Here is a 19,107-nt window from a genome sequence, read left to right as displayed (position 1 = left end):
CCTCTCTCTTTCTTCTTCTTCTGGCTTCCCAATTATTCTAATATGCTTTCATCTTATGGTATCACTTATCTCTCGAATTCTACCCTCGTGGTCCAGTAGTTGTTTATCTCTCTTTTTCTCAGCTCTTTTATTTTCCATCATTTTGTCTTTATCACTACTTCTCTCTTCTGCTTCATTTATCCTAGCAGTTAGAGCCTCCATTTTTTATTGCACCTCATTAATAGCCTTTTTGATTTTGACTTGGTTAGATTTTAGTTCTTTTATTTCTCCAGAAAGGGTTTTTTTAAATATCTTCCATGCTTTTTTCAAGCCCAGCTAATATCTTTATAATCGTCATTCTGAACTCTAGTTCTGACGTCTTACTAATGCCCATATTGATTAGGTCCTTGGCAGTCAGTACTGCCTCTTGTTCTTTTTTTTTGAGGTGAATTTTTCTGTCTTGTCATTTTGTCCAGAGGGGAATAGATGAATAAGAGAACAAAATGTTTATAGTGTAACAATGACCCTAGAAAAGTATACACTAAACAAATCAGAAGAGGCCTGAAACTGGGAGAAAAGAAAGGGAAAGAAAGAAAAAAGAAAAAAAAAAGTTAAAAAAAAAGAATATGATCAAATATGATCAGGCTGGTGAATAGATCAGTGCCACACACTAGATTTTAGGCATATTTTGGTCTGTTAGAAGAAACTGCTTCCCAAAATTTTATAGAAAAAAAAGCTTATATATGTACAAAAATAAGGGTAAATATGATGAAGGGATGGAAGATGATTGTAAAGATGAAAATTTTAAAAGATTTTATAAAAGCAAATGATAAGAAGTTGGTTGGAAAAAGAAAGAAGAGAAATTAAAAAAAGGGGGGAGAATGTGATCAAGCAGGAGGTTAGAACAAAGCCATACACTAGAGATTTAGGGTATATTTTGGTCTGTTAGAAGAAACTGTATCCCAAAATTTTAAAGAGAGAACAACTTATATATATACCAAAGATAAGGTTAACTACTATGGAGGGATAGAATATGACTCTAAAAATGAAAAATAAGAAAGAATTTTAAAAAAAGAATTGATAAGATATTGGTTGAAAAAGGGAAAAAAATAAAAAAAAAGTAAAAGAAAAAAAAGAAAATTAAAAATATTAAGTTTGAAAGACTAAAGAATCAGGGGGAAAAAAGCCATGAATTCTATGTGCTGTATTCCCCTAGTGCTGGGGTTCTGCCGTTCTCATTGATCGGTAAACTTAGTCTTGGCTAGCTGTTCTTGCTGATCCTCTGGGGGCCGGGCCTGTTGCAGTGGTTCTCCAGTGTCTTTGCCCAAGGCGGAATTGCCCTGCCCTTGCCAGGTGCCAGGCTAAATAATCTGCTTGGGTTTGCTCTCGGGTGCTTTTGTTTCCTGCAAGGTTTCCGTACAACTTTGGAGGACAAGAGTGAAAATGGCGGCCTCTCAATCTCTGCCCCAGAGGAGCCAAGAACTTGGGGCCCCACTCCTCAGTGAGCCCCCAGAGAAAAGCAGTCAATCACTCCCGTCTCCCTGGTCTCTGGCCGCACTCTGTGCTCACCCGGCCTGTGACCAAGCATTTCTGTCTCTGGCTCACGACCCCGTGTGGTGTCTCCAAATCCAGCAGATTCTTGTGGTGCACTCCGGCACTGCTCCTCCCTGGGGAGGAAGGGGAGTTTCCCCTGATCTGCCGCTTGTTGGGTCCCTGCTGGAAGAGCAGTGGCCTGACTGTGCTGCAGATCAGGGCTTATGGCAACCCCAAGCTGAGAACCCACTCCTCGGCTCCATCTCTGCAGCCGGCTTCCCTGCTCTGATACCTGGGAGCTCTGCCACACTCAGGCACCCCCGGTCTTTCTGTGACCCCGAGGGTCCTGAGACCACACAGTCCCAGCGAGTGTTCCACCCCCCGCTTAGCCAGTGGAGCAACATCCCTCAGCGGAGCCAACTTCTAAAAGTTCTGATTTTGTGCTCCACTGCTCTCTCACTTTCCGGTAGCAGCTGACAGAGGCTCCCTCCCCCCGCTGTCTATCTTCCCGAATATCGCCTCAGATTCACTTTTCCACACGTCCTACCTTCCACAAAGTGGTCGCTTTTCTGTTCAGAGAGTTGCTGCTATTCTTTTCTTCGATCTCCTGTTGAGTTTGTAGGTGTTCAGAATGGTTTGATCCCTAACCAGCTGAATTCCTGGGACCAGATGAAATTTAGGTCTCCTACTCCTCAGCCATCTTGCTCCCTCTGCCCTTCTCTTTTTATTTTATTTTTTTTTAGATTTTATTTATTTATTTATTTATTTATTTATTTATTTATTTGAGAGAGAGAGTATGAGCTGGGGAAGTGGCAGCGGGAGAGAGAATCTGAAGTAGACTTCACACTGAATGTGCAGCCTGATGTGGGACTTGATCCCACAACCATGAGACCATGATCTGAATTGAAACCAAGAGTCAGATGGCAACTGACTGAGCCACCCAGGTGTCCCCCTCTTTTTAAATTATAAGGATTTATGCAAGAAATCTTGGAAAGAATGGAGACAAAACACAAATCCCAAAGCTGCACCTAACCTTGTATTTGAATTTTCTCTTACTGGATACTATTGCCAAAATCTTTGCTTTTCTCAGATTTCATTAAAGGGCATAGACTCTTTAAATATAAAGCAAAACAAACCACAGAAGATTTTTCATTTTATTTTCATATTTTGTGAATAATTATGGCTAAAATATGCATTAAAATTTTACAACAAAAGTACTGCACAGTAGATACAAGAACTTGTACTTTTAATGAGATTAGCAAACTTAAAAGGAACCAAAAACACAGATTATATTCTGCATATACAATATAAACTGTATATAATTTATATGCATATGAATGTATACTATAATTATATATACATATATATATTCTTAGTAATGTTAAAACCTTGAGTCATTTTTAGTTTAGACTGTTTTCATGCTGGTTTCTCTGGAATCTTCTACTTCTGAGGCCTTCTCATCATTATCCAGTATCTGCTGAATGTAATGGAGGGTAGTGAGAAAGACTAAAACTATTTTTTCTCAATTCAAATTTTTGACATCATTTTTCTTTAAATAAAATGTTTGTTCTGATTTTTCCCGAGTCTTCAGTGCCTTTTATGTCTCCTGCATATATGGAAAGTAGCTTGATGTCTTTTGCTAAAACATCATGTTCATGTTAATTTATTTATCTTTTTCTTGATGTATCTGATTGTCATATTCAATGATGGGGGGCTTCAGCACTACCAAATACCCTATTTTTATTATTTTTCATAATTTGACACTTCTCTACAAAACATCTAAAATAATGTCATTAAAAAATATAAGTTGATTTTTAGATTGATTTGTGACTGAAAAGCAGCAATGGAAATTTGCCAATATTAGTTCTGTGAATCAATGACTATGAATTTTAAGCAGGTATCATGGAAAGGTCAACCCTAAACTTGTACATAACAATACTCTCTTGCTGTTTTTGCCAAATACAAAACAGTTTCTTCTTGTCTCTTGATCCACTTTATGCTGCTGGCTGCAAACAGAGAATAATTGGTAATTGTTATGGGCAGCAAAGTGTGTCTTTGTAATTTAGGGTTTGTTCATCCCAAAAGAATCATTATTTTTGCAGTCTACCTCAGTTTGTATTCAATTTGTTCAAAATATTAGATATGATTTGCTTTGTAAAATTAATGGGAATGAAAAACATGCTGGTGAAATTGCTAATATATGGAAGAAAAATTAATTGATATGAACAATAGAATTTATCTTCAAGTCATGCTAACCAACCTAAAATGCCCATTGTTTTCTAGAAAAATAAAAGCTATTTTTGGCCCCACACCCAACCCAAGTAAAGTGTGTTTGTGTCTTGGGACATTTTTCTACCACACCCTACATAAAAAGGCATGACTGGGTATACTCTAGAGTCAGAGTATCAGAATTCAAAGACAAGTTCTGCCACTTATTTCTGTTTATGACCTCAAGTGAATTATTTAAACTCTTTGTGTCTCAGCTACTCTCATTTTTAAAATGAGAAAACTATCTGCACCTATTTCATATGGTTGTATAGAAGAATAATTGAAGTAATAAATATAAAGTTATTGGAACAGCGCTTCACATATAAATGTTCAATAAATGTTAAAATTATCATTTTACATTTTTGAAAATTTTTCATCATACCTCATTCATTTTAGGCAGACTATTAAGTGTACTATTGTTTCTTATATGTGATAAAAATAAAAACTTCCTCCTTATTATTTAGCCATTGCTTAATCATTCGGTTACTTATTTTATAATAAGTCATTATTATTTTACCAATTTCTTCATTTCATTTCTGATTTGAGGAGATTTCCACGTATCTTCATAATCAAGTCAATTACAAACATCTTTCCCACATTTGCTGAAGTGGATATCTAGTGGTATCCACTGAAGTGGTAAAGTTTAGCAGGTAACATTTTCTAGTAATCCAAGCAATGGATGAAATGTGAGAAATTCAATGATCTGTTTTAATGCATCATTGTACTAATTGGGTTGTGGTAAAATCAAACTAACAAAATATAACATAAAGATAATAAAAACTTTTAAGTCTTTGTTGGATATTCTAGAAGCACATTGTGAGACACGAATACAATGAATATGTTAGAGTAGGGCTAAATACACTTAATACACTTTTTCTGTAAAGTGACAGTAAATATTTTGAGCTTTGCAGGCCATCCAGTCTCTGTTGCAACTATGCAACTGATCTTAGTGTGAAAACAGCCAGAGGTAACATGTAAATGAGTATTATAGCATTTCAATAAAACTGTATTTATAGACATTGAATTTGGAATTGCACATAATTTTCCTGTGTCCTTTTGATCTTGTTAATTATTTAAAAATGTAAAATCCCTCTTTAGCTTACTAACTATACAAAAGAGATGGCTGCTAGATTTGGCCCACAGGCCATATTTTGTTACTTGTTCTAGAAGCACTTAGTGAGACATGAGGGGAATGCTTTCTACAAAAACAAAAACAAAAACAAACAGAAAAAACAAACAAACAAACATGAAAATTCTTTAATGTTGACCTCAGCTGAGATACTTTGAGCTTGGACCTTCCTGCTAGCTGAATCTTGCTCATTTTCTGGAGTGTTTTATTTTATATTCCTTTTAGATTCAATTTTGTATGTCAAGACGTTCTCCCTACTGTTAAAGAAGCTAAAGTAATTCTGACTGCAAGTTTTTTACACTGATACAAAACAATAAATGAAAGTCAAAAAAGCATATTACTGTAAATTCCTTTCATGTCTGGAAAACAAAAATTTCATAAAAGTTAGAATTCCCCTAAAACTACTACATAATTAATACATTCAATAAATATTTACAAACCTAGTATATCTGAAGTACCTTGAAAGAGAGAATGATGTATAAAATAACTGCTTTCCAGTTGCTTACATTATAGCAGAGAGCATAAAATATGTATACTAATAACTATAAAGCAAGATGAAATGTAACAAGTGCTATAATAGTATCAAATAAGCCATAGATAATGTTAGTATTTTTAACTAAATTAGAAAAACTTGCTTACCAAAACTGTACTTTTAGTAATAAAAATAACTGTACCCTTAGTTCCAGTATGCTAACTACTGATGCAGAGGATGTGTGTGTGTGTGTGTGTGTGTGTGTGTGTGTGTGTGACATGTTTATTCTTTGGGACAATAATTAGGTGCCTAGTAGTTTCAGAAAAAGGAAGCTGTTTATACTGGGGAAATGTTTGTGTTAAGGTAAAGTTTGGAAACCTAAAGGGACTGTTGCCCACCAACATTTGCTTTTAGAACCCAGTGAAAATAATGCTTCAGTCTTGCCTCTGGACTCCTCCTGGTGACCCCTTATGTAGGCAGTGTAATTTGAGTACTAGAAAAACACTCATAGACCAAATATTCTGCCCTTATGCATCTAACTAATCTCCACATTTATTTTTGGAGATTACTTCCTCTTTTTCAAGACAGTCATTGTCCTCTGTTAAGCCATAAATAGCCCTGGTTTCTCCACTACTGGGTTCAGTTAGGATCATGTTTATTTGCAGGCCTCTGATCCTTTTTTCCATATGTTGTTAGGTTAATTTTTACCATAATCCAAATAAAGCAATGATGTTATCAAAATGGATTTTTTGTTTGTCTTTATTTTTTTTATTTGAGTATACCTGACACACATTGCAATATTAATTTTAGCTGTACAACATAGTGATTAGACAACTGTATACATTATGCTATGCTCACTAGAAGGGTAGTTATCATCACTCACCATACAATGCTATTACAATACCATTAACTATATTCCCTATGCTGTGCCTTTTATTACCATGTCTTAGTTATTCCATAACTGGAAGCCTGAATCTTCTACTCCCCTAAACCCATTTTACTCATCCCCTCACCCACCTTCTTTCCAGCAGCCATCAGTTTTTTCTCTATATTTATAGTTCTGATTCTGCTGTTTATTTGTTTTGTAGATTCTACATATGAGTGAAATCATATGATATTTGCCTTTTTCTGACTTATTTCACTTACCATAATACCCTCTAAGTCCATCCATGTTGTTGTACATATCAAGATCTCATCCTATTTTATAGCTGTGTAATATTTCTTTATATATATATAATGTTTTATTACATATATAGATAATAGATATATAGATATATACCACATCTCCTTATCTATTAATCTGTTAATTGACATTTATGTTGCCTCCATAATTTGGTTATTGTAAATAATGCTACAATAAACGTAGGGTTCATATCTATCTATCTAGATAGATAGATATTTTATTTAGTGGTTTCATTTTCTTTGGGTAAATACCAATGTTGTAATTATTGGATCATATGGTATTTTCATTTATAATTTTTTTATGAAACCTATGTATCATTATCCACAGTGGCTGTATCAATTTATATTCCCACCAACAGTACATAAGGGTTCCTTTTTCTCCACATACTCACCAAAATGAATTCTTAAACTTATCATACTCTATCCACTGCTTACATTACTAGAACATGGTGCCTTGTAAACAGCACCATTCTAAGAACCCACTTTAACAAACGAGAGAGTAATTTAATTTAAACCTGAGATAGGGGTGTATTTGGAAATATCCAAAAAACAGGAGAAAAATGTTATCAAAAACAAATCTAGACACTATCACCACATTTTAAAAATTAGAACCCTATATTAAGATACACTCAACATTGTGCTACTATTGAAATACAAATACTGTACATAGGTTTCTCACTGGAGTTTTAAGCTGTAATGCATTGACAACCAATTTACAGAGACATGGATATGGGATTTTATGGGATTTTATGGGATTTTTCTAGTATAATTTTTTATAGTCACATCATCAAAATAATCTCAGTTGGATTCTTGATCAAGACTCATGTAATACTACTACTAATGTGGTGTTCACTTGTTTAAAAGAAAATCTTTATTTAAATTTAAAAAGGTACAGGAAACAGCAAAAAAAAAATCAACAAAATGAAGACAACCTAAGGAATGGGAGAAAATATTTGCAAATTATTTATTTGATAAGAGGTAAATGCCCAAAATATATGAAGAACTCATAGGGAGAGCTAAGATGGCAGCATGGTAGGAGGATCCTAGGCTTATCTCATCCTTAGAACATAACTAAATAACTATCAAATCATTCTGAATACCAAAGAAATCAACTGAGGACTGACAGAACAAACTGCACAACTAGAGGTAAAGAAGAGGCCACATTGTGGAAAATAAGGAATGCAGAGATGTGGTTTGGGGGAGAAATAGATCACCGGTGCTGCAGAGGGGAGGGAGCCCTAGTTGTAAAGAGGGCCAAGAGAGAGTGGAGAGCACAGGGATATGCACAAGGAGAACACTTCTTCAAAGCCATTGAAAATGAGAGGGGCTGATTTTCATGAGTTTTTGCAACCAGTGGGGCTCAAAAACTAGTTTTAGAGGTCAGCAGGCTTGGCTGGGATATAAATCTGAGGGCACTGTCCTAGTGCTGGAGAGAAAGCAGGCAAACAACCTCCTCAGGGCAGACTGTAAGATCTGAGGACAACCTAAGGCACACAGAGAGAGACTGTTCACTCTTTTTGGAGCATGTCTGTGAGAGATGACATTCACAGAAATACCTCTGGAGACAAAAGAGCCAGCAGATGCCATTTCACTCCTCCACTTCCAGCATAGGCATGGAGACACCTGTTGAGGGCACCTAAACTGGACACTGGCTCTTTAGCCTGCTTTGCTCCAAATCCCACACCATTATGCTCTGGCACTACTGCCCTTCTCAGTTAAAGCTGCATCTTTCCAAGCACAGTAAGAACCGCCCCCCCCCACACACACACAGACAAGTGCAGGCCCCCACCACAACATGTCCCTAAAGTTTGGAAGTTTAAAAGTTAGCAGACTTAGCTGGGACAGAGGACAAAGTGCATTGTGCTTATCCAGGCAGGCATGCAACCCAGAGACAGACAATATGACAACAGCAATATGAAAAATGCCAGGGATGCATGAGGGGAAATTATTCACTCTTCTGGGAGTGCTTCCCTGAGAGCAGCAAGCACAGATATCTCTCTCCAGAGATATAGGAGATGAGTGGTACCATTTCCTCACCTGCCCTTCAGCATAAACTAACTTTAGTAAACGGCAATGCTCCACCACTGGCTGCCTAAACTGGTTACACTAAGTCCCACCCCTTTGCACTATGCCGGTACTGCTTTTCTCAGGCAAGTGGGCATGAAGACCAATGCAGCAGACCTCTACCCCAGAAGATCACCACAAACTCCTGCAAGCACCACATCTACTAAACATAGAGTTCCAAAAGACTTCAGTTTTAGTGGAAGTAGTAGCAGGTCTCACTTTAGAAGCAAACCAGAGCACACCTAGTTAAAACTTGCCACACTCTGGCCAAGTTTCAAACACTGCCAACTGCAGGCAAAGAGAGCCTTGGAGATAACTGACTTGAGGGATAGAGCAGTCAAAACATAGCAACAGCAGTGGGTGTTATGTGAAAACAATGAATCACGAATCACTACATCAAAAACTAATGATGTATTGCCCCTTCCACACAATCACGCTGAGCTACTACCTGCGCCTGGAATCGGCCGCAACCTCAGCCGCGCCTGCCGCCTGCCACCTGCCAACGCCTCTGGACCATGGACCCCTGCAAAGTGAGCGAACGTCGGGCCTTCCTGAAAATGTGTAAGCAGGATCCAAGTGTTCTGCACACCGAGGAAATGCGCTTCCTGCGGGAGTGGGTGGAGAGCATGAGGGATAAAATACCACCTGCGACTCATAACACTAAATCAGAAGACAATATCAAGGAAGAAAAAACAGATAATAAGAAGGCAGAGGAAAACATAAAGACAGACGAACCATCAAGTGAGGAAAGTGATCTAGAAATTGACAATGAAGGTGTGATTGAACCAGATACTGATGCCCCTCAAGAAATGGGAGATGAAAATGTAGAGATAACCAAGGAAATGATGGATCAGGCAAATGATAAATAAGTGGCTGCCACTGATACCCTAAATGATGGTGAACTACAGAAAGCCATTGACTTGTTCACAGATGCCATCAAACTGAATCTTTGCTTGGCCATTCTGTATGCCAAGAGAGCCAGTGTCTTCATCAAATTACAGAAGTCAAATGCTGCCGTTCGAGATTGTGACAGAGCTATTGAAATAAATCCTGATTGAACTCAGCCTTATAAGTGGCGAGGGAAAGCACACAGACTTCTGGGCCATTGGGAAGAAGCAGCACATGACCTTGCCCTTGCTTGTAAACTGGATTATGACGAAGATGTTACTGCAATGCTGAAAGAAGTTCAACCAAGGGCCCAGAAAATTGCTGAACATCGGAGAAAGTATGAGTGAAAATGTAAAGAGTGAGAGATCAAAGAAAGAATAGAAAGGGTTAAGAAGGCTCGGGAAGAACATGAGAAAGCCCAAAGGGAGGAAGAAGCCAGACAATAATCAGGAGCTCAGTATGGCTCTTTTCCAGGTGGCTTTCCTGGGGGAATGCCTGGTAATTTTCCTGGAGGAATGCCTGGAATGGCAGGGGGGATAACTGGAATGGCAGGAATGCCTGGGCTCAATGAAATTCTTAGGGATCCAGAGCTTCTTGCAGCCCTGCAGGATCCAGAAGTTATGGTGGCCTTCCAGGATGTGGCCCAGAACCCAGCGAATATGTCAAAATATCAGAGCAATCCAAAGGTTATGAATCTCATCAGTAAACTGTCAGCCAAATTTGGAGGTGAAGCATAATGCCCTTCTGACAAATAAAGCCCTTGCTGAAGGAAAAGCAACGATCACCTAATGGATGTCACAATAATACAAACAGTGTACCTCTGACCTTCTCATGAAGAAAGCTGGGGTGTTGTGAAGAGAATCCCTACTCCTCTGCCCCACATGCAACTGAAACATTCTATAGTGGCTTGCCATTAGGGTATTCATTCAGATAATGTTTTCCTACTAGGAATTACAAACTTTAAACACTTTTTAAATCTTAGAAATATTAAAAAAAAAACTAATGGTGTATTGTATAGTGACTAACATAACATAATAAAATTAAATTAAATAAAAAAAAAACCACATAGCTACAGAGTGCATGTAGCACACATCAGAGACACTCCCTGAAGCACCAGCCCTGGATACTATATGACTTCTCCTTCACAAAGACATTACTCAAAGGAGCAGGAACCATAACAAAATTTTCTACCACACAGAAGAAGACAGAGACCTAGACAAAATGCCAGATGGAAGAATTCATCCCAAAAGAAAGAACAATAAAAGGTCACAGCCAGAGATCTAATTGAAACAGATATAAGCAATATGCCTGATGGGAAATTTAAAACAAAATCATAATGATACTCACTGGGCTTGAGAAAAACATGGAAGACATTACAGAGACCCTTACCAAAGTGGTAAAGAGTTAAAAAACAATCAGTCAGAAATGAAAAATGCAATAATTTAGATTAAAAAAAGACTGGATGTAATGACCATAAGGATGGAAGAAGCAGAGGAATAAGCACATTTAAGAATAAGCAGAAGAAGAAGCAGAGTGATATAGAAGATAGACTAATGGAAAATAATGAAGCTGAACAAAAGAGAGAAGAATTATGGATCATGAAAATAGACTTAGGGAACTCAGTGACCCCATCAAACATAATAACATTTGTCTCATAGGAGTCCCAGAAGAAAAGACAGAAAAGGGAGAAGAAGGCTTATTTGAGGAAATTATAGCTGAAAACTTCCTTAATCTGGGGAAGGAACCACACATCCAAATTCAGGAGGCACAGAGAACTCCCATTAAAATCAACAGAAGCAGGCCAAAATGGAGACATATTGTAGATAAAATTACACAAAATACTGATAAAGTAAAAATCTTAAGAGCAACAAGGTAAAAGAAGCCCCTAACTTACATGGGAAGACCCATAAGTCTAGCAGCAGATATTGCCACAGAAACTTGACAAGCAAGAAAGGATTCACATGATATATTCAAAGTGCTTATTGAGAAAACTATGCAGCCAAGAATACTCTATCCAGCAAGGCTATCATTCAGAATAGAAAGAGAGACAGAGTTTCCCAAACAAACAAAAACTAAAGGAGCTCATGATGAGTGAACAGCAAGAAATATCAAAGGGGATGCTTTCAGTGGGAAAGACCAAAAGTGACAAAGACTAGAAAGGAACAGAGAAAATCTCCAGAAACAGTGACAAAACAAGTAATAAAATGGCAATAAATACATATCCATAAATAAGTACTCTAAATGAAAATGGACTAAACATTCCAATCAAAAGACATATGCTGTCATATTGGTTTAAAAAATAAGACCCACCTATATGCTGCCTGTAAGAGATGCATTTTAGACCTAAGTCATCTGCAGATTGAAAGTGAGGGAGCAGAGAACCATTTATCATGCAAATGGAAGTCAAAAGAAAGCCTGAGTAGCAATACTTACTTCTGACAAACTAGATTTCAAACCAAAGACTGTAACAAGACATGAAGAAGGGAACCATATCATAATAAAGGGGAAAAACAAGAAGATCTAACAATTGTAAATATTTATGCCCCCAACTTGGGAGCAACCAAATATGTAAAGCAATTAATAAGGAACATAAAGGACCTCATTGATAATAATACAATAAGAGTAGGGGAATTTAACACCCCACTTACATCAATGAACTGATCATCTAAGCAAAAAACAGCAAGGAAACAATGGCTTTGAATGACACCATGGACCAGATGGGCTTAATGGATATATTCAGTACATTTCATCCTAAGGCAGCAGAATACACATTCTTTTCAAGTGCACATGGGACATTCTCCAGAATAGATCACATATGAGGTCACAAATCAGGACTCAAGAAGTACCAAAAGATTGACATCATCCTATGCATATTTTCTTACCACAATGCTATGAAACTTGAAGTCAACCACAAGAAAAAAATTGGAAAGACTATAAATACATGGAGGATAAACATCATACTACTAAAAAATGAATGGGTCACCCAGGAAATCAAAGAAGAAATAAAAAAATGGAAAAAATTGAAAATGAAAACATGAAGTTCCAAAACCTTTAGGATGCAGCCAAAGTGTTCATAAAGGTAAAGTATTAGCAATAGAGGGCTACCTTAAGAAGCAAGAAAAATCTCAAATAAACAACCTAACCTTACACCTAAAGGAGCAAGTAAAAGAACAATAAGCAAAGCTTAAAGACAGCAAAAGAAGGAAATAATAAAGATTAGAGCAGAAATAAATATAGCAACTAAAAATAAATGGTCAATGAAACCAGCAGATGTTACATTAAAAAAATAATAATATAATTGATAAACACCTAGCCACACTTATCAAAAAGAAAAGAGGAAAGACACAAATAAAATTACAAATGAGAAAGGAGAATTAAAAAACAACACCACAATAATACAAATAATTATGAGAGAGTATTATGAAAAATTATATGGCACAAAATTGGACACCTGGAAGAAAAGGATAAATTCCTAAAAACATATGAACTACCAAAACAGAAACTGGAAGAAATAGGAAACTTGAACAGACTGATAACCAGCAAAGAAATTGAATCAGTAATCAAAAATCTCCCAAAGAACAAAAGTACAGGGCCAGATGTTTTCCCAGGGAAATTCTACCAAACATTTAAAGATATAATACCTATTATTCTCAAACTATTAAAAAAAAAAAAAAGAAAAAAGAAATGGCAGGAAAACTTCCAAATTCATTCTATGAGGTAAGCATTACCCTGATACAAAAACCAGACAAAGACTCCACTGAAAAGGTAGGCTACAGTACAATATCCCCGATGAATGTGGATGCAAAATTTCTCAACAAAATACTAGCAAACCAAATCCAACAGTACATTAAAAGAATCATTCATCACGATGAAGTGGGATTTATTCCTGCACTGCAAGTGTGATTCAATATTTGCAAATCACTCAATGAGATACACCACATTAATAAAAATATGTATTAGAACCATATAATCTTTTCAATAGATGCAGAAGAATCATTTGACAAGGTACAGCATCATCCATTCTTAATAAAAACCCTCAACGGAGTAGGGATAGAGGGAACATATCTCAACATAATAAAGGCCGTGTATGAAAAACCCACAGTTGGGATGCCTGGGTGGCTCAGATGGTTAAGCGCCTGCCTTCGGCTCAGGTCATGATTGCAGGGTCGTGGGATCGAGCCCCACATCTGGCTCCTGGCTCAGCAGGGAACCTGCTTCTCCTTCTCCCTCTTCCTCTCTCCCTGCTCATGCTCTCTCCCTCTCTCTGTCTCTCTGTCTCTCTGTATCTCTGTGTCTCAAGTGAATAAATAAAATCTTAAAAAAAAAAAAGAAAGAAAAACCCACAGTTAACTACATACTCAATGAGGAAAAACTGAGTTTTTCCCCTAAGGTCAGGAACATGACAGGGGTGTCCGCTCTCATCACCATTGTTCAACATAGTAGTGGAAGTCCTAGCCTCAGCAGTTAGACAACAAAAATAAATTAAAGGCACCCAAATCAGCAAAGAAGAAGTCAAACTCTCACTCTTCCCAGATGACATGATTCTCTATGTAGAAAACCCAAAAGACTCCACCAAAAGATTGCTAGAACTGATACACAAATGCAGTAAAATTGCAGGATACAAAATCAACCTATAGAAATTGGTTGCATTTCTATACACCAATAATGAAGCAACAGAAAGAGAAATCAAGAAATCAATCCCATTTACAATTGCACCAAAAATAATAAGATACCTAAGAATAAACCAAACCAAGGGGTGCTTGGGCTGCTCAGTCATTAAGCCTCTGCCTTTGGCTCAGGTCATAATCCCAGGGTCCTGGGATCAAGCCCCGCACCAGGCTCCCTGTTCCACAGAAAGCCTGCTTCTCCTTCTCCACTCCCCCTACTCCACTTCCCTCTCTTGCTGTCTCTCTCCCTCAAATAAATAAATAAAATCTTAAATAAAAAGAATAAACCAACCAAAGGTAAAAGATTTATACTTTGAAAACTATAAAACACTGATGGAAGAAACTGAAGATGACACAAAGAAATGGAAAAACATTACATGCTTATAGTTTGGAAGAAAAACTATGGTTAAATTGTCTATACTACCCAAAGCAATCTACACATTTAATTCAATTTGTATCAAAGTACCACAGCATTTTTCACAGAGTTAGAACAAACACTCCTAAAATTTGTATGGAACCACAAAAAACCCCAAGTAGCCAAAGCAACCTTGAAAAGGAAAAAAACAAAACTGGAGGCATCACAATTCTGGACTTAAAGTTATATTACAAAGCTGTAGTGATCAAGACAGTATGGTACTGGCACAAAAACAGACATATAGTCAATGGAACAGAATAGAAAACCCCGGAAATGGACCCACAACCATATGGTCAACTAATCTCTGACAAAGCAGGAAAGAATATCCAATGGAAAAAGACAGTCTCTTCAAGAAATGGTGTTGGGAAAACTGGACAGCAATATGCAAAAGAATAAAACTGGACAAATTTCTTGCACCATACAGAAAAATTAATTCAAAATGGATGAAAGACCCAAATTTGAGACAGAAATCCATCAAAATTCTAGAAGAGGACACAGGGAGCAATCTCCTTGACATCGGCTATAGCAACTTCTTTCTAGTTATGTCTTCTGAGGCAAGGGAAACAAAAGCAAAAAGGAACTTTTGGGACTTCATCAGGATAAAATCTTCTGCACAGCAAAAGAAATAATCAACAAAACTAAAAGGCAACCTTCAGAATGGGAGAAGATATTTGCAAATGAAAACTGATAAAGGATTAGTATCCAAAATCTATAAAGAACTTATCAAGCTGAACACCCCAAAAACAAATAATCCAGTTAAGAAATGGGCAGAAGACATGAATAGATATTTTTCCAAAGAAGACATACAGATTGGTAACAAATATATAAGAAGATGCTCAATATCACTCATAATTATGGAAATAGAAATGAAAACTACAAGGAGATATCACCTCACACCTGTCAGAATGGCTAAAATTAACAACATAGGAAACAACAGGTGTTGGTGAGGATGCAGAGAAAGGGGAACCCTCTTACACTGTTGTTGGGAATGTGAACTGGTGTAGACACTCTGGAAAACAGTATGGAGGTTCCTCAAAAAGTTAAAAATAGAACTACCCTATGATCCAGCAATTGCACTACTAGGTATTTACCCTAAAGATACAAAAACACTGTTTAAAAATGACACGTGCACCCTGATGATTATAGCATCATTATCAACAATTGCCAAATTATGGAAAGAGCCCAAACATCCATTGACTGATGAATGGATAAAGAAGTGTCATATATATAATGGATGTTAATTAATTAATTTAATTGATATATATAATGGAATATTAGCCAAAAAATATGAAATCTTGTCATTTGCAATAAAGTGGATGGAGCTAGAAAGTATTACGCTAAGTGAAATAAGTCAGAGGAAGACAAATACCATATGATTTCACATATATGTGAAATTGAAGAAACAAAACAGAATAACATAGTGGGAAAAAAGAGTGGCAAATCAGGAAACAAACTCTTAACTCTGGAGAACAAACTGCATGTTACTGGAGGGGAGGTGGGCCCAGGGGAATGTGTTAAATAGGTGATGGGTATTAAGGAGGCACTCATGATGAGAACTGGGTGTTGTATATAAGTGATGAATCACTAAATTCTTCACCTGAAACTAATATTATACTGTATGTTAACTGGAATTTAAATAAAAACTTGAAAAAATATGAACTTATACAACTCAATGGAAAAAATAATAATAATAATAATCATCTGATTTTTAAAATGGGCAGAATACTTGAGTTGACTTTTTCCCAAAGACACACAAATGGCCCACATGTACATGAAAAGATTCTCAACATCACCAATCATCAGGGAATTGCAAATCAAAATCACATTGAGCTATCACTTCGCACATATTAGAATGGCTATTATAAGAAACAGAGGAGATGTCAAGTGTTGGTGAGAATGTTGAGAAAGGGCAACATTTGTGCATTGTTAGTGGGAATGTAAAATCATGCAGATGTTATGGAAATCAGTTTGGAGCTGCCTCAAATAATTAAAAATAGAACTATATGATCTAGCAATCCCACTTTTGGGTATCTATCTTTAAAAAATAAAATCAGTATCTTGAAGTGATATCTGTACTCTTATGTTCACTGTAGCATTAGTCACAATAGTCAAGGCATGGAAATAAGCTAAGTGTTTGTCACCAGATAAGTAGATAAAGAAAATGCAATATGTTTGCACATATATACATATATGGTTTTATACACTGTCTAAAAATTTATATGTGTATACACACATACACACACAATGGAATATTATTCAGCCATTGAAAAGTAGTAAAACTACCATTTGTGACATTGATGAACCTTAAGTCCATTATGTTAAGTGAAATAAATAAGACAGAGGAACACAAATACTGTATGATCTCACTTAAATGTGGAATCTAAAACTCTAAAAAAAAAAAAAAAAAAACAACAACAAAGTCATAGAAAATGACAGTAGATGAATAGATTGCTTTTTGCCAGAGGTTGGGAGGTGGGGAAAATGGGGAGATGTTAGTCAAAATGTGCAAATTTCCAGGTCTAAGATGAGTAAGTTCTGGAGATCTAATATACAGCATGGTGACTATAACTAACAATTAAGTATTATATACTTTAATGTTGCTAACAGAGTAGATCTTAAATGTTCTCATCACACAAAAAAATAAATGATAGTTATGTGAGGTAATGAAGGTGTTAACTAACCCTATTATAGTAATCATTTTGAAGTATATAAGTGCATTAATCATCATATTAAACACTTTAAAGTCACACGATGTTAGGGTGCCTGGGTGGCTCAGTTGGTTAAGCAACAGACAGATTTCGGCTCAGATCATGGTCTCAGGGTTGTGGGATCAAGCCCCCCATCAGGCTCTGCACTCAGCCAGGGTCTGCTTGAGATTCTCTCCCTCTCCCTCTGCCCTTCCCTCTCTCTATCCTTAAAATAAATAAATAAAATCTTTTGAAAAATAAATAAATAAATGAAAAGTTACACAATGTTGTATGTCAATTATATTTCAATATAGTTGGAAAAAAAGGTGCAAAAAAAGGAAAATATAGAGATATAAGCTATAAGGAGGAAGGCAGTCATAACAAGAACGAAGGCATGATTCCCTTATCTGAAAATAGCTAGAGATATTGAGCACAGTATTTCCAAAAAAAAGTAGAGACAGAGAGTAGAAAAGTGCTCAACAGAGACTGGGCCATGGGGGAAATTGGAAAAGGTTGGTAAAAGGGTACAAATATTCAGCTTTAAGATGAATAGGGTATAAGGATCTAATTTAACACAGTAACTATAGTTGATAACACCATATTATATAGTTGAAATTTGCTAAGAATATAGAACTTAAATGCCATCATCAAAAAATAAATAATTAATTAATATATATGTGAAGTGATAGATGTGTGAATTAGATGGGGGTAATCCTTTCACAATGTATACATATATCAAATCATCATGATGTGGACTTCAAATATTTTACAATTTTGTCAGTTATACCTCAATAAAGCTGAAAAAAGGAATGCTAAATATATTTTAGCATAAATATAATGTTTTAATATATCCTGTATGTTTTAGGATGCACCTACCTGTCTATTATAATCTAATGCAGTACATCTTATTTATTGCTGAAAGTCCCTTGTGTGTAACTTTAAAGAAGTATTTCAAAAGTGTTAAGTTCCATAATTAAAAAGATGACATTTAAAAAGCTTTTGATTTCTCATGAGGGTCCAATCAGTACAATATATAAAGGGCTGTTATCACTGTTTTCTCATGAACTAGATTTGTTATTTTGCTGAAATATAAATTTATTAGAATATATATATATATTTCTTAGCAAATTCACATAGAAAATATTGTCTTAAGAAGTAGCCAGTGTTATCACCATTCAGCTGTTCAATATTTTGCTTTAAGTAGTAAAGGACTCTATAAAACTATTGCAACTCATGATTTCATGACAGATGAAAACCATGCCACAAAAACTAAAGTTTTAGGTTACTTTAGAAAAGCATCTAAGAAAATTTTATAACGGAATAGAATTATCATAAATAATCAATTATAGTTTATTTAAAATATTATAATATTTTCTTTAAAGTAAATGAGGCTACATTCATCATAAGATGGTTCATTTTAAGGCTCTCTTACCTTGTATCCATAGGTTTTTTTTTTTCCTTTTTCCTTTATTATTTATTGATTTAAAATACAGGTACACATAAAGCATTTTATTTGTTTTCACTTCTTATTTCAAATCTCTAAAACTGCAGCAAAGAACATCACATAATCTCTCTTTTTTGCCATAATGGGTAAAATGTGAGGGTGATCACCAATGTCATTATAAGGTTAGCTCCCAGTTGTCACTGTGTCTATGAAAACAAAAGATTCCAGTTAGTTGTGGAAAGAGCCAAGATGTCCATCGACAGATGAATGGATAAAGAAGATGTGGTATATATATATACAGTGGAATATTATGCAGCCATCAAAAGGAATGAAATCTTGCCATTTGCAATGATGTGGATGGAACTGGAGGGTATTATGT

General features: G+C 36.0%; 1 protein-coding gene and 1 pseudogene across 1 annotated transcript in view; both read left to right on the top strand.

The window, feature by feature from the left end:
* KLHL4 (kelch like family member 4) overlaps nucleotides 1–19,107 on the top strand; it is a 135,263-nt gene that overhangs the window by 29,093 nt on the left and 87,063 nt on the right.
* LOC145717960 (hsc70-interacting protein pseudogene) lies at nucleotides 7,241–10,971 on the top strand (annotated as a pseudogene).

Source organism: Leptonychotes weddellii, chromosome X (genome assembly GCF_054177405.1).
Source record: "Leptonychotes weddellii isolate Sample4059 chromosome X, ASM5417740v2, whole genome shotgun sequence".
Classification (NCBI taxonomy): Eukaryota; Metazoa; Chordata; class Mammalia; order Carnivora; family Phocidae; genus Leptonychotes; species Leptonychotes weddellii.
Note: the sequence above shows the minus strand (reverse complement) of the source record. Positions and strands in the feature narration are given on the sequence as shown.